Below are 15,456 nucleotides of genomic sequence, written 5' to 3' on the forward strand. Positions count from 1 at the left end.
GCGAGAAGCAAAGTTATAGAGAAGCAGGCAGAGGGCCTTCTTGGTAGGGGCACCCACCCTGTGGAACGCCCTCCCACCAGATGTCAAAGAGATAAACAACTATCTGACGTTTATAAGACATCTGAAGGCAGTCCTGTTTAGGGAAGTTTTCAATGTTTTATTCTGTTTTTAGTGTTCTGTTTGGGAGCTGCCCAGAGTAGCTGGGGAAACCCAGCCCAGGGCTCCCAAGGCACATTCAGAGCTGAAATCCCTTCAATGCAGGGGGTTGGTCTAGAGTGTGGTTAACAGACGTCCCCGTTTCCCGGGGACAGTCCCCAGATTCACGCATCTGTTCCGGACAAAATCTATCCCTGGAATGTCCCAGGATTTCATTTAATGTCGCAGGATTTATATTTTAAGTGTTGTAGATTTATTAGTAGGGAATGAATGTTGCGTGATTGGTTCAGCAGCACAAGACACATCATATAGGGACTTCCAGTGAGGCAAAATGGCGGGTGCCACTGCCGAGGGGGAACCGAGGACCCCCAGCAGGTCAACAGGGGGAACCGCTGCTCCCCCCATGACCCAAATCAAGCCGGGAGCAAGAGCACCCGGCCAGCAGTCCGACTGCCCAGCGGCGCTCCAGGGCCAGGAAAACGCCGGAGCCAAGGCAGAGAGAAGGAGGAGAGGAGAAGGAGAAGGAAGAGAGAGAAAGAGGAAGGAGAAAAAAGAGGGGAGCCCCAACCTTGCCATGCCACAGCCGCCACCTCCAAGGACAGGTAGGAGCGCACCAGGAGGGCAAGGACACGTGGAGGAGGCCAGTCCAGACCCGAGGCTACCCCACGGCAGCTAGCATTACAAGAGAGCAGGCCAGGGCCCAGAGGAAGGCCATGTGACAGAGGAGATCACAGAAGAGAAGATAGATTCATAGAAGCTGATTCATAGTAAAGTTTAAGGTCTGGCAGGGCAAATCCACCCCTTTCTTTAGCATCAGTTAATATCTTAAATTTTATTCGAGGCTTCTTGCCCTGCCAGACAAATCTGGAAATATCTCTCTGCCACTTCTTGAAACAATCCATTTTATCTAAAAATTGCAATGTTTGAAACAAAAACAACACCCTTGGCAATACATTCATTTTTATCACAGCAATTCGGCCTAGCAATGATAACTTCAAATTTGACCATATTTCTAAATCCTTTTTCACTTCCATCCAGCATTTTTCATAATTGTCTTTAAATAAATTCACATTCTTAGAAGTTCTTAGATGTGGCTAGTTTCAGAACTCACAGGGTTAAGGAGTTCTGGGTGACGTCTCTCCATTCCTGAGGCATGACTTGAGGGAGTGGCTTTATTCCACTGCCTGTTTGTCTCTGTTTCCGAAAGAGACGGAAGCAACATGAGCGCTCTGAGTCCGGGGAAATCCAGGAGAGTTCTCTTTTATTGTTTTACTGCTTGAATAAAGACTGAGATATAAACACACTAATGTCGAAGTGTGTTTGATCTTTGAAACACCGGGGAGCAACAGCACGCTGTGTTATTACTCTGCAATTGTGGCGGACGGAGGATCGGCGCAGCAAGGAGGCAGCTAGAGGGAAGTGTGCCGGGCTGCAGTTCGATTAGCTACGGCTAATTGGGGTCCAATCCAATTAGCTACGTCACGCCTTCACAGGTTATGGGTCGCTAATTACTGCTTTGAAGCTGTTGCGACGTTGTGCCGGTGTGTGTTTGAAGCCAGGAGGCCAAGACGCTACAGAAAGCTGAGGTCCTGTCTGCGTTCTGAGGCAGAACAGCTGGCTGGAAGGAGCTGAACAGGAGCTGAGAGCAGCTGAGAGCCAGGTGCCGGAAAGCTGACTGGTTCCGTGAGTACAGCTGGGGCCCCGGGGAGAAGATGGCAGACAGCCATGAATCATGGACTGTTCCGTTCAAAAAGCTTACTTTCCAAGGATGGGCCACCTGGGTCAGCAAAGTGAGGGGTTGGTTTTTGGCTACAGGGCTGTGGCACCCAAGCCAGAGGGAGCCAGAACCCCCCACTCCAGGTGCTGCTGGGACAGACGCTGCGGGCTTTCAGGCTGCGTTGCCAGAAGATAGCCAGCAGAGAATGCAAAGGGAGTTTTGCATGTTGAAAGCATGCATACACGCATCGCTGTTGCCGCATTTGGAGGGCGTAGAGTCAGCAAGGGCTGCCTGGGAGGTGCTGAGAAGTTTGTGTGAAAGCTCAGCAGGAGGCCAGAGCCCTGGAATGAAGAGCCCAAAGATGGCTGAAGCCCCAGTTCCTGATGGGCACGTCGGGGGGGGGGCGAAGAATTCCAAAGGCAAGTTTGAAAAGTTTTCCACTGTGAGTGCCGGAGTGGAACACCGTTTCAGAGGGGGCAGGACTGGCACAGAGAGCTCTTCCGGAAGAAGGGGGGCCAAGCCGGCTGAGAGGAGCCCTGGGCAGTGTTTTTCCACTGTTGATCGTCGCTGCTTTGTTTGCAATTCAACTGAACATCTGCGTCGCTCCTGCCCCCACCGAAATAGGGAGGCAGGACAGGATGTTTTGAAGGTCACTTCCCATGGGAATCAGCCAGGTTTCTATGGAAACCAGTCCGGCAAGGGAGCCAGGCGTGGGAAGGCGCAAAGAGTACGTGCTTTAGACAATGATGATGCTTATCAACTGACAGCTTCTCTCGCAAAGTTTGAAGACAGCTCTAAGAGAGACAATGAAATGTGCTTTATAATTGACTCTGGAGCGAACAGGCATCTGATAACAGAGACACCTGCTGTCGAGATGTGGAATTGCAGGGCTGTTCCAGCTGGGAAAACTGTACAATTTGCTGATGGGACGAAAAAATCTTTGTCTAACGTAGCAAATGTTTATCTTTCTGTTTTGCAGGCGCAGTTGGAAGTTTACGTGGTACCTGGGATGAAACATTGTCTTTTATCTGTTCCTTGTCTGTTACAGGAGGGGTATAAGGTTTGCTTTGGAAACAATTACAGATAGGTAGCAGATAGGTAACATTGTTTTGGAAACAATGTTTGTACAATCTCCAAGGGAGGAAAGCAACTGGTCAGTGTTGCAAAGGGGCAGAATAATCTCTTTGTTCTTAAAACGCCTCTGAAGGGTGAGGGGAATGCTGAGAGGGCTCAAGCTATGCGTGCTACAGTTCCCACTCATGTTTCATGTGCCTGTGCTTGGCACTGAAAGATGGCGCATGGTACTCTTGAAGAAATCCAGATGTTGCCGGAGTGCGCTAAGGGTTGTAAAATATAAGAGTGTGGTAGATCCCTAAAGTGTAGGGCGTGCAAGATGGCAAAGGTAAAAGGGTGCAGTTATCCCAGGGTTGAGAGGGTAACCTCAAAACCTTTTGAGCTTGTACACACAGACCTTTCTGGACCCATGCCAAAGCCAAGTCTGGGAGGAGCCAGGTTTCTGCTGACACTTACAGATGACCATACGCAGAACTCCTGGGCTTATGCATTGAAATGCAAGGAAGATGCAGCGCAACTGATTAAAAATTGGGTTGCGGAGGTGGAACTAAGGTTCTCCACCAAGGTGCAGGGGGTCAAGAGTGACCGATGTGCACAGTTTACTGGGTCTGCTCTGCAGAAGTTCTTTCGCCAGAAAGGGATACGTCACAAGGTGACTTCTCCTCAGGAGGAGGGTGTGTCAGAGCTCAGAAGTCAAACTCTGGTTAAAGCTACAGAGGTTTTGCTGTCAGACTCTGGTTTACCTCCAAGCTTTTGGGGGGAGGGAATTCGGACAGTGAATTTCACTATGAACCAGTCCTACAATTCAGTGGTAGGTGACACCCCGTTCTTCATGCTCCACGGAAAGAAACCGCAGATACATTTCTTCCGTGCTTTCGGGTCACAGGCCTTGGTGCCAGTGCCAAAGGCACTACAAAGGCCAGGTGGACCTAAGTTCCAGAAAATGATCTTCTGTGGATATGAACCTGCGACAAAGGGATGGAGGTTCGCATATCCAGAAGGTGATCAGACCAAGCTTCTAGTTAGTAAACATGCTGAGTTCTATGAGCAGGATGGTTGGTCAAAGACTCCTGCAAGGCATGACGTTCTCTCAGAATGTCTGTCTGACTCTGAGGAGGAAGGAGAGGCAGAGGCTGAACCTGTTGTTGACGACCAAGTTTCTGAACAAGGTCAAGAACAGGGTTGGGCATCTCCACAAGTTGTTAAAAGAGAGCCCAAGAGTGAGCCTTCGTCTCCTGTTACCAAAGTACAAAAGGCCCGAAGACGCGTTAAGTCAGAGGGGGAGGATTATGATGGTGAGGACACACCTGCTGACCACAGTGAGTCAGAGGAAGTACCTGAGTTTGTGCCCAGGTGGTCCAGTCGCGCCACGAAGGGAATTCCACCTGAGAGGTTTCAGGTCACTAATGCGTGGGTTGGTTTCGCACAGTGCGAACCTAGGAGTTGTGAGGAGGTTCCACAGTTGCCTGACAAGGACGCCGGGAAGAGGCGCAAGGCATTGGGAAAGGGACTGATCTCACAGAGGTCTGTAAAGGTAAATACCCAGCTTACCTCAGGACTGGATAGAAGAGGGTGTGTGGCTAGTTTCAGAACTCACAGGGTTAAGGAGTTCTGGGTGACGTCTCTCCATTCCTGAGGCATGACTTGAGGGAGTGGCTTTATTCCACTGCCTGTTTGTCTCTGTTTCCGAAAGAGACGGAAGCAACATGAGCGCTCTGAGTCCGGGGAAATCCAGGAGAGTTCTCTTTTATTGTTTTACTGCTTGAATAAAGACTGAGATATAAACACACTAATGTCGAAGTGTGTTTGATCTTCTAAACACCGGGGAGCAACAGCATGCTGTGTTATTACTCTGCAATTGTGGCGGACGGAGGATCGGCGCAGCAAGGAGGCAGCTAGAGGGAAGTGTGCCGGGCTGCAGTTCCATTAGCTACGGCTAATTGGGGTCCAATCCAATTAGTTACGTCACACCTTCACAATATTAACCCCTAGGTATTTCACTTTCTTTTTTTTTTATAAAATATTTTTATTAAATTTCTTTTCTTATAGTCAAAGATATACAGAATAAAGAAAAAGAAAGAAAACAGAAAAAAGGAGAAAATATAAAGAGTCCAACTTTCCTTAATATTTTTTAACAAACCAACTGGACTTCCCCACATCCTCCAAACCCTGCATTCTTTGTAGTACAAACATCAGCAATTTGTTACCTTGTTTCATAACTTACTGTATCTTTCGATTTATCATGTTTCTAGATTCACAATGTTATGTCCCAATTCTTATGTATTTAAATTAAACATAATAAAGTTATTTCATAATTCCACCCCTTATTTCTTGTACCTTAGTTTCCATTTCACCTAATCAAGTTGCTGAAGCTAGAGTTTCCTAAATCGTGCATTTTCTTAACATTCATACAGCTTATAATGTTTTTGCAAATAGTCCTTAAATTTTTTCCAGTCCTCTTCCATTGTTTCTTCTCCCAGGTCTCGGATTCTGCCAGTCATTTCAGCCAGTTCCATATAGTCCATCAACTGCGTCTGCCATTCCTCCAGCGTGGGTAGATCTTGTGTTTTCCAATACTTTGCGATAAGAATTCTTGCTGCAGTGGTAGCGTACATAAAGAAATTTCTATCCTTCTTTAACACTTTCTGGTCCACAATGCCCAGAAGAAAGGCCTCCGGTTTCTTGGGAAAGGTATACCTAAATACCGTTTTTAACTCATTGTAAATCACCTCCCAGAAGGCCTTCACTTTTGGACAAGTCCACCAGAGGTGAAAGAATGTCCCTTCCGCCTCCTTACATTTCCAGCATTTATTGTCAGACAGGTGATATATCTTAGCAAGCTTGACTGGGGTCATGTACCACCGGTATACCATTTTCATAATGTTTTCCTTCAAGGCATTACATGCTGTGAATTTCGTTCCGGTGTTCCATAACCTTTCCCAGTCCTCAAACATGATGTTATGCACAATATCATTTGCCCATTTTATCATGGCAGATTTAACTGTCTCATCCTGTGTATTCCATTTAAGCAGCAAGTTATACATTCTCGAAAGTATCTTAGTTTTTGGTTCTAGCAATTCCGTCTCTAGTTTCGATTTTTCCACCTGGAACCCAACCTTTTTGTCCATTTTAAAAACCTCTTGAATTTGAGCATAATGTAACCAATCTCGCACCTTATTTTTTAATTTTTCCAAGCTCTGCAACCTCCAATTGTCTCCAGTTTTTTCAATTATTTCCCAATATTTCGGCCAGTAGGCCTCCATATTAAGTCTTTTTCGGGCCTTAGCCTCCATCAGTGATAGCCACCTCGGGGTCTTACCCTCTAATAAGTCTTTGTATTTTGTCCAGACCATAAATATTGCTCTTCTGACAATATGGTTTTTAAACAATCTGTGAACTTTAACCTTGTCGTACCACAAATATGCATGCCAACCAAAAGCATTGTCAAACCCTTCCAGATCCAGGACATCAGTGTTCTCCAACAAAAACCAATCTTTCAACCAGCAGAAGGCTGCAGATTCATAATACAACCTCAAGTCCGGCAGGGCAAACCCCCCCCTTTCTTTCGAATCAGTTAATATTTTAAACTTTATTCGGGGCTTTTTGCCCTGCCAGACAAACTTAGAAATATCCTTCTGCCACTTTCCAAAACATTCCACTTTGTCCACGATCTGTAGGGCCTGGAACAGAAATAACATTTTCGGCAATACATTCATTTTTATAGCTGCAATTCGACCCAACAAGGAAAGTTTCAATCTTGACCAAATTTCCAAATCTCTTTTGATTTCCGACCAACATTTTTCATAGTTATCTTTAAACAAATTCAAATTTTTGGAGGTCAAATGAACCCCTAGGTATTTCACTTTTTTAACCACATTTAGTTCTGTCTCTTTCTGAAACTCCTCTGTTTCTGTAGGTGTCAAATTTTTAGCCAAAACCTTAGTTTTTTGCTTGTTCAACTTAAATCCCGCCACCCGACCAAATTCATAAATCAGTTCTAACACTCTTTTTGTACTAGATACTGGCTCCTGTAATGTTAAAACCAAATCATCTGCAAATGCTTTCAGTTTATATTGTTTCACTCCGACCTGGATTCCTTGTACCAACCGGTCCTCCCTAATCATGTTCAAAAGCACCTCCAGGACTGAAATAAATAAAAGAGGGGATAAGGGGCACCCCTGTCGTGTCCCTTTTTCAATTTTAAACTCCTCTGTCACCACATTGTTCACTATCAGTTTAGCTTTTTGCTCTGAATAAATTGCTTCTATTCCATTTTCAAACCCCCGTCCCACTCCCATCCCTTCCAAGTTTTTCTTCATAAACATCCAGGATATGTTGTCAAAGGCTTTCTCCGCATCGATAAAAATTAACACCGCTCTCGTATTGATATTTGTTTGTAAAAGTTCCAAGACGTCAATGATGTTTCTGGTGTTGTCAAACAAATGCCTGCCAGGGAGAAAGCCCGCCTGGTCCTTGTGAATCACTCCATTAAGTACTTTTTTAAACCTACTTGCCAGAATATCCGCAAAAAATTTATAATCCACATTTAGGAGTGAGATGGGACGGTAGTTCTTAAGTTGAGCCTTTTCAGTCTCTGATTTAGGTATCAATGTGATGAAAGCTTCTTTCCACGTTTCCGGTGCCTTCTTCCCCTCCATGATCTGGTTACAAACCTCCATCAAAGGTTGTATCAAATAATCTTTCAAAGTCTTATAATATTTGGAGGTGAGTCCATCAGGGCCTGGAGATTTGCCTAATTGCAAGTTCTGAATGGCACCTTCAATTTCCTGTTGTGTTATTTTGCAGTTCAGGATTGTTCTCATTTCCTGAGGTAGTTTTGGTAATCCATTAATTTTTAAAAATTGATCCACCTCAAACTCTTTCTGTGGCCCCTGTGCATAAAGTTCTTTAAAGTATCTCTGGAAACACTTTCTAATTTCTTCTGGTTTCTGAACAATTCCCCCTTCAATCTCTAGGTTTGTAACTGTATTTAATTTTTGTCTCTTTTTTAACTGCCATGCTAGCAGTTTCCCACATTTATTCGCTGATTCAAATGATCTTTGCTTCATTTGTTTAATTTTCCATTCAACCTCTTGATTTATCAATTTCGAATATTGTGCTTGATAAAATTTCACTTCTCTCAGCACCTCCTTCGACTTGGGCCTAGATCTTAATTTTTTCTCTCCTTCTCTTATTTTCTCCAATATCTTATCTTTCTTTTCATTCCAGAGTCTTTTCTTAATCGTATTTTGTTGTATCAGAAACCCTCTCATAACTGCTTTACTTGCGTCCCAGATTGTTCTTTTTTCCACCGTGGTATTTAAATTTATCTCAAAATAGTCTTTTAGAGTTTTTTGGGCCTTCTTCACAATCTCCTGATCTCTTAATAAGGTGTCATTCATTTTCCATCTAAAAGAACCGATTAAATTGAGTCTCAATTCCACTTTCAAGGCGTTATGGTCGGAGCAGGTTCTTGGGCAGATTTCCACTTTTCTAGTCTTAGGTGCCAGTCCTCTAGTTGTCCATATTTGGTCGATTCGTGTCCATGACAGGTGAGCCTCGGAAAAGAAGGTTCCTTCTTTACCTAAAGGGTTCTTTGTCCTCCATATGTCAATCAAATCCATATTGTCAGTTAGTTCAAAAAAGGTTTTAGGTAGCCTGCTGTCTTTTGTTATGTTTTGATTTTGTGACTTGTCCATGTTTATAGATACAACCCCGTTCATATCTCCCATCATGATGATGTTGGTATAGTCCAAATAGTCCAGCATAGTCTCATGCAGCTTCTTAAAAAATTCTGATTTCCCATCGTTTGGTGCGTATATTCCTAATATCAAAATTTTTTCTCCTTGTGTCTGAATTTCAATCGCCAAAATTCTTCCTTGTTCATCTTTGAATAAAAATTTCGGTGACAGGCTCTCCTTTGCATATATCACCACTCCTCTTTTCTTAACTCTGTCCGATGAGATAAATTCCTGGCCTAATCTTTTGTTAATTAACACTTTTCTATGGAGCCTAGTCACATGAGTTTCTTGCAAACAAATAATGTCCAATTGTTCCTTTTTCAAAATGTGAAATACTTTTCTTCTTTTTTCCGGGGAATTTCCACCATTTATATTCCAACTAAGTAGCTGCAGAGACATCCTGGATTAATTCGTTGATCCTACAATGGGGTATCTTCTTTTTCCTCTGATCCCAGAGGTGGAAGCGTTGGTCCAGCTCCAGGTAGTGTTGGTCCAGGTAGTGGTGGTGGCCAAGATGCTGTTACTCCTTTTTGAAGGTCTTCCCCGTGGTCGTGCAGGAACTTTTGCTGGTCTTCTGTTGTTTTAATTCTAACTTTCTTTCCTTTGTAGGTAAAAGATAGTCCTTGTGGGAACTCCCACCTATAAGGAATTGCGTTGTATCTCAACAATTTAGTCAGATCTATATAGGTGGCTCTAAGGTCCAATAGCTGTTTCGGTATATCTCTGTAAATTTCAGCCTTTTTGCCTTGTATCTCAAGTGATTTTCTAAAATGCAGGCCTAGTATCTTGTCTCTTTCTTCCCTTGATCTCAAAATAATCAAACAATCTCTGGACTTGTCTTTCTTTACCAATCTACCCAGTCTGAATGCAGTTACAATTTTAAAGTCCTTATCTTCTTCTATGCCCCAGAACTTAGAAAATTCAGATGTCAAATAACCACTCAAGTCTTCTTGTTCAAGTTCTGGAATAGCTCTCAGCCTGAGATTATTCTCCCGATTTTTCAATTCAACCATTGACAGGTAGGCTTGTTGTTCACCTATCTGTTTTTGCAAAGGCTTCACTTCTCCCTTGATCTCGTCAACCTTCTTGTTAGCTTGCTCTGCTTTTTGATTGGCTTCCTCAGCTAATTTGTGGTTTTCAGCCGTTGCTCCTTGCAAATTTTCAATTGCCTGAGTATGCTGGGAAACCTGATCAGTTAATTTGCTAATCGAGGATGTAGCTTGGTCAATTTTTGTTGATTGGTTATCCACCTTTTGATTTAAAATTGCCAGTTGCTCCAAAATTTGTTTCAAAACTCCTTCAGATCCTCCTGTTGCCATGTCTTCTGCTGCAGGCTGTTCAACTTCCCCCCTCTGTGCTTCCAGCACAGCTGGGACCGATGATCTACGTTGATGAGTAAAAGTTGTTTGAACAAGTTGTACAGTTTGTTTTGCTTTCGCTTTAGCTGCTCTTGTTCTCCCTGAGCCACTCATTCCACACCTGCCTCTGTTCAAGGTCAAATTGTCTATTATTCCATGGGAAAGACAAGTTCAGAGTAAAAACAATTGAACAACAGAAAGTAAAAAAAAAAATGTAGTTCCCAGGCCTCTATAACTCCGCAATCCTCTAGGGGGAGTGCCTCAGAAGTTCAGAAGAAAGAAAGAACTTTTTCCACCATTAAAGTTCCTGAGGCAGCGGACTTCCGGAGGCGGCGCAAAACGGCAATGGCGGTCCTCTTCTGTCTTTGAAGAGGGGCTCCGCGGAAAAGGGTCGCTAGCTGCGGCATAGCGGTGACCCACCAAGAAAAACCACGGGCAGGGTGAGCCCGTGGCCATGGGACTCGGCGGGCACCAGAAGTCCCCCCAGAAACAGAGAAGGAACCCCGTAAGGGGCTCCGGAACGTAGAAGGGGGAGCGGTGCTGTGAGTTCATCGCTCTTTCTGCGGAAGCGAAGCCGCGCGGCTGCTGCCGATGAGCGCCGACCTTTCTTCTTGAAACATTGGATTATAAGCAACACACCCGTGAGTAAGGGGCATTAAAATTCCGGGACTAAATTGTTAAATTCGGCTGAAAACGGGAGACGAGAAACAGGAAGTCCGTCTTCCGATTTTGCTTACAAGATCAAAGCAAAGACTCTGAGAAGCGGGAAGCGCTTTAAAAGAGACTGTAAAAAGTTGGGACTACCGTGTATTTGTTAATTTTGCTTTTAAGGGAAAAAGTGGAAATTCTTTTAAATTTGTTGGACTTGCAACTGGAACTTTCCTCTCATTTATGGATTATAAGGATTAAAAAAGGACTAAAGGAACCAAGCCGTCGGGCTGTCGGGCGTAAGAGAACTGTCAAACTGCGGAAACTGTTACTAGAATCTAAACTGCTACATTGGAACATTGTTGCTTGAAAACTGTTGTTGGCACCTTTCTTGAAACTTTGTGATTTAAAAAAAAAGAGAGAGAGCTCTGGAGAACCTTCCTTTTGTATTGGAACTATAAGGATTCAGTATTGGTGTTTCACTTTCTTAACCAATGTTAATCCTGTCTCCTTCTGAAACCTCTCTCTCTCAATCACTGTTAGATTTTTCTCTAAAACCTTAGTTTTCATCTTATTCAACTTAAATCCCGCTACCTGACCAAATTCTTGAATCAGTTCCAATACCATTTTGGTACTAGATTCTGGCTCCTCTAATGTCAATACCAGATCATCAGCAAATGCTTTCAATTTGTACTGTTTAGCTCCCACTTGTATACCTTTAACCAATGGATCCCTTCTAATCATATTTAAAAGGACCTCCAGGACTGATATAAAAAGCAAAGGAGAGATTGGGCAACCTTGTCGTGTTCCTTTCTCTATCTTAAATTCTTCCGTCATCACATTGTTGACAATTAATTTAGCCTTTTGTTCTGAATAGATTGCACCTATACCATTTCCAAAACCTTGGCCAACCCCCATCCCCTGTAAATTCTTCTTCATAAAACTCCAGGAAATATTGTCAAAGGCTTTCTCCGCGTCCACAAATATCAAAACTGCTTTGGTGTTAATATTCACTTGTAATTTTTCTAAAATGTTAATTATATTCCTCATATTGTCAGACAAGTGCCTGCCCGGGAGAAAGCCCACTTGATCTTTATGTATTTCTTCTACTAAAACCTTTTTTAGTCTTTTAGCCATGATATCTGCAAAAAATTTGTAATCCACATTGAGCAAAGATATGGGGCGGTAGTTCTTAAGCTGTGTCTTCTCAGACTCTGTTTTCGGTATAAGTGTAATATAAGCTTCCTTCCACGACTCTGGTGCCTTTTCCCCCTCCAATATTTCATTACAGACTTCCTTCAATGGTTGTATTAACCATTCTTTCAAAGATCTGTAATATCTTGAAGTCAAACTATCCGGCCCTGGAGATTTGCCTAATTGCATGTTCTGAATGGCCCCTTCTATCTCCTGCTCCGTTATTTTGTAATTCAACATTAGCTTATTTTCTTGAGAGATTTTTTGTAGTCCATTTATTTTCAAAAATCGATCAATGTCCATTTCTTTCTGCGTCTCCTGTGTATATAATTGTTTAAAGTACCTCTGAAAGCACTTCCTGATCTCCACTGGATTCTGTATATTCTTTCCCTCCACTTCCAAATTCGTAATGGTATTGAGTTTTTGTCTTTTTTTCATTTGCCAAGCCAGCAGTTTCCTGCATTTATTTGCCGATTCAAATGTCTTTTGTCTCATCTGTTTAATTTTCCATTCTATTTCCTGGTTCATCATTTTCATATATTGTACTTGATATAACTTTATCTCTTTTAGAATCTCCTGCGACTTTGGTTTCACTCTCAGTTTCTTCTCTCCTTCCTTTATTTTCTCCAAAATCTTATCTTTTTTTCATTTTGAGCTCTCTTCTTAATTGCATTCTGTTGTATCAAAAATCCTCTCATAACTGCTCTACTTGCGTCCCAGATTACTCTTTTTTCAACAGTGGTGTTCATATTTATCTCAAAGTAGTATCTCAAGGTTTTTTTGGGCCTTCTTAGTCACTTCTTCGTTCCTAAACAAAGTGTCGTTCATCCTCCATCTAAAGGAACCAATTGGTGTTAGTTTCATTTCCATCTTCACAGCATTGTGGTCGGAGCAGGTTTTAGGGCAGATTTCCACTTTTCTAGTCTTCGGAGCCAGCCCTCTAGTTACCCAGATTTGGTCAATTCTTGTCCATGTCATTTTGGCCTCAGAGAAGAAAGTTCCCTCTCTTCCCAAGGGGTTCTTCGTTCTCCAAATGTCAACTAAATCCATATTGTCAGTCATGTCAAAAAAAATTTTTGGTAGTCTACCATCCTTAGTAACTACCTGTCTCTGTGCCTTGTCCATATTTGTAGACACCACTCCATTCATGTCCCCCATCAAAATCATATTGTAATCCATATAGTCCATTAGAGTCTCATGTAACTTCTTAAAAAATTCCGATTTTCCCTCGTTTGGTGCATAGATGCCTACTATCAAAAATTTCTCTCCTTGTGATTGAATTTCAATTGCAACAAATCTTCCTTGGTCATCTTTAAATATAAATTTCGGGGATAGGCTCTCCTTTGCATAAATTACTCCTCCTCTTTTTTTTAACTTTGTCTGATGAAATAAATTCATGGCCCAGTCTTTTATTACTCAATACCTTCCTGTGTAGCCTTATCACATGTGTTTCTTGTAGACAAATCAAGTCCAATTGTTCTTTTTTTAATAGATGAAAGACTCTTTTCCTTTTTTGCGGGGAGTTCAGTCCATTAACATTCCAGCTTAATACTTGCAGTGCCATGATGTAGTTACTCTGATTTTTCTCCAACAGCACCCAATGCTTGTTCTTGTTCTGTCGGTGGTGTTGGTATCACTTTCTCTGGACAGTCCAGTCCAAAAGGTAGTCTTGCTATGTCCAATATTCCTCTTTTTGGTGAACTTCTGTCCAGTGCTTTTTGTTCTAGTCCTCTCTCTGGCGATCTTCTGTCCGGTGCTCCTGGCTCTTTTCCAAGTTCTTTCTGCAGATCTTCTCCGTGGTTTTTCAGAAACTTTTCTTTATCCTCTACTGATCTTATTTTTATCTTTCTTCCTTTAAAACTAAAGGATAGGCCTTGGGGAAATTCTCACCTGAAGATGATTTTATTCCTTCTCAGCAGCACAACCAAATCTCCATAATTGGACCTAAGGTCCAAAAGATGTTTTGGGATATCTTTAAATATTTCCACTCTTGTCTGCAGTATTGTCAAGGTCTTCTGATAGTGCAAACCCAGAATTTTAACTCTCTCTTCTTTAGATCGGAGGGTAATCAAACAGTCTCTTACTTTATTCTTCTTCCCTCCTCTTCCAAGTCTGAAGGTGCTCACGATTTTAAATTCTTCTTGGTCCAAATCCAAATGCCAAAAATCTGCAAATTCCTGCGTGAGAAAGTCTGTCAAACTATCCTTCTCCAATTCAGGTACAGCTCTAATCCTCAAATTTGTCTGTTTTTCCTTAAGTTCAATCATAGAAAGCGTCAACTTATGGTCCTCAAGTTGCCTCTGTAGGTCTGGGACTCTCTCTGTTTCCAATTGTGTTATCTTAACTTCCACAGCAGCAACTTTTCCCCTTGCTTCCACTGCGGTCTGTCGGATCAAAGTAGATTCCTGTAACAATTTCTCAATAGTTTCTGTATTGGTATTCACCTTTTGTCCCAAACTATTTATACTTTCTGTATTTAAGTCAATTTTAGTAGTTGCAGCATCCACTCTTGCATTTGTCGCATCTGCTTTTTTATTAAGCTGTTCCAATGAGTCATTTATCTTACTCAATGCAAGCGCTAGAGCTTCTTTTGATGACATTCCTCTAGGCTTAGATTGTGTTAGTACAGCCGCAGATGAAGCAGAAAGGCCAGATGCTGATGCCCTTCGCTGCCAAGACTTCCCAGACCTTGTTGTTTTGTCTGGGAGTGACGAATCTACTTTTTCTTTCCCATCTGCCATAACACTTAAACAAAAAAGAACCAAGGTCAATCCCACAGCTACACAGTTTATCTTACAAGTGGAAAATTCCCCTGATCCAACTGTTGTATCAATTTCAGAAACTTCCTCTAGTTGCAGTCTATACTTGTTTTAATCCAAAATAACGCCTTTTAAACCCCAACTCAAATAAATAAATCAGTTTCAATTTTCTGTTACTTTTCAGTTACTTTCCCTCCTTTTTAAGGTCAGAGGAGGACAGCTAAAAACAATGTATCTCTCTTACTGAGCTAGCTGTCAGCGAGTGGTCTATTCACAAACAATGCGCGTTTCAAAATACGGCAGTCTTGTTGTCTATTGGCAGCCCGTTCCCAGGTTCTGAGCGGTGGATTTTAGCTTCCTTCCCTCTCTCTTTTAAGTTCAGATCTTCTACCAGTTGATTAAATGTTATTGGGAACTTCCCTTTTCTTGATGTTACATCTCTCTCCATTCTATCTAGAGCCAGGGATGTTACTCTGTTGAAGTCTCCCATGATGATCATTACTGTCATTACTGTATTCTAATAGCTTATCTTCAAGGTTGTTTTTGAAGTTTGTTTTATTTCCTCTTGGTGCGTATACCCCCAACAAAATTATTTCTTCTCTGCCTTTTGTCAATTGTATTCCTAATATTCTTCCTTCGTCATCTTTAAGTGGTATTTTTGCATCTCTTTTGGTTTATACATATATATAACTATTCCTCTCTTTTTGGAAACATCTGAAGCTATGTATTCTGTTCCTAATTTCTTATCTATGAAAACTCTGTCATGTTTCTTAGCTATATGTGTTTCATGGAGACCAATGATGTCCCAA

The 15,456-nt window shown here is 42.3% G+C and overlaps 1 protein-coding gene across 1 annotated transcript in view; it reads right to left on the bottom strand.

The window, feature by feature from the left end:
* Positions 1-15,456, bottom strand: part of LOC309340935 (uncharacterized protein) — a 157,465-nt gene that overhangs the window by 26,287 nt on the left and 115,722 nt on the right. The window lies entirely within an intron of this gene.

Source organism: Podarcis erhardii (genome assembly GCF_964252035.2).
Source record: "Podarcis erhardii genome assembly, chromosome: 4".
Lineage (NCBI taxonomy): Eukaryota > Metazoa > Chordata > Lepidosauria > Squamata > Lacertidae > Podarcis > Podarcis erhardii.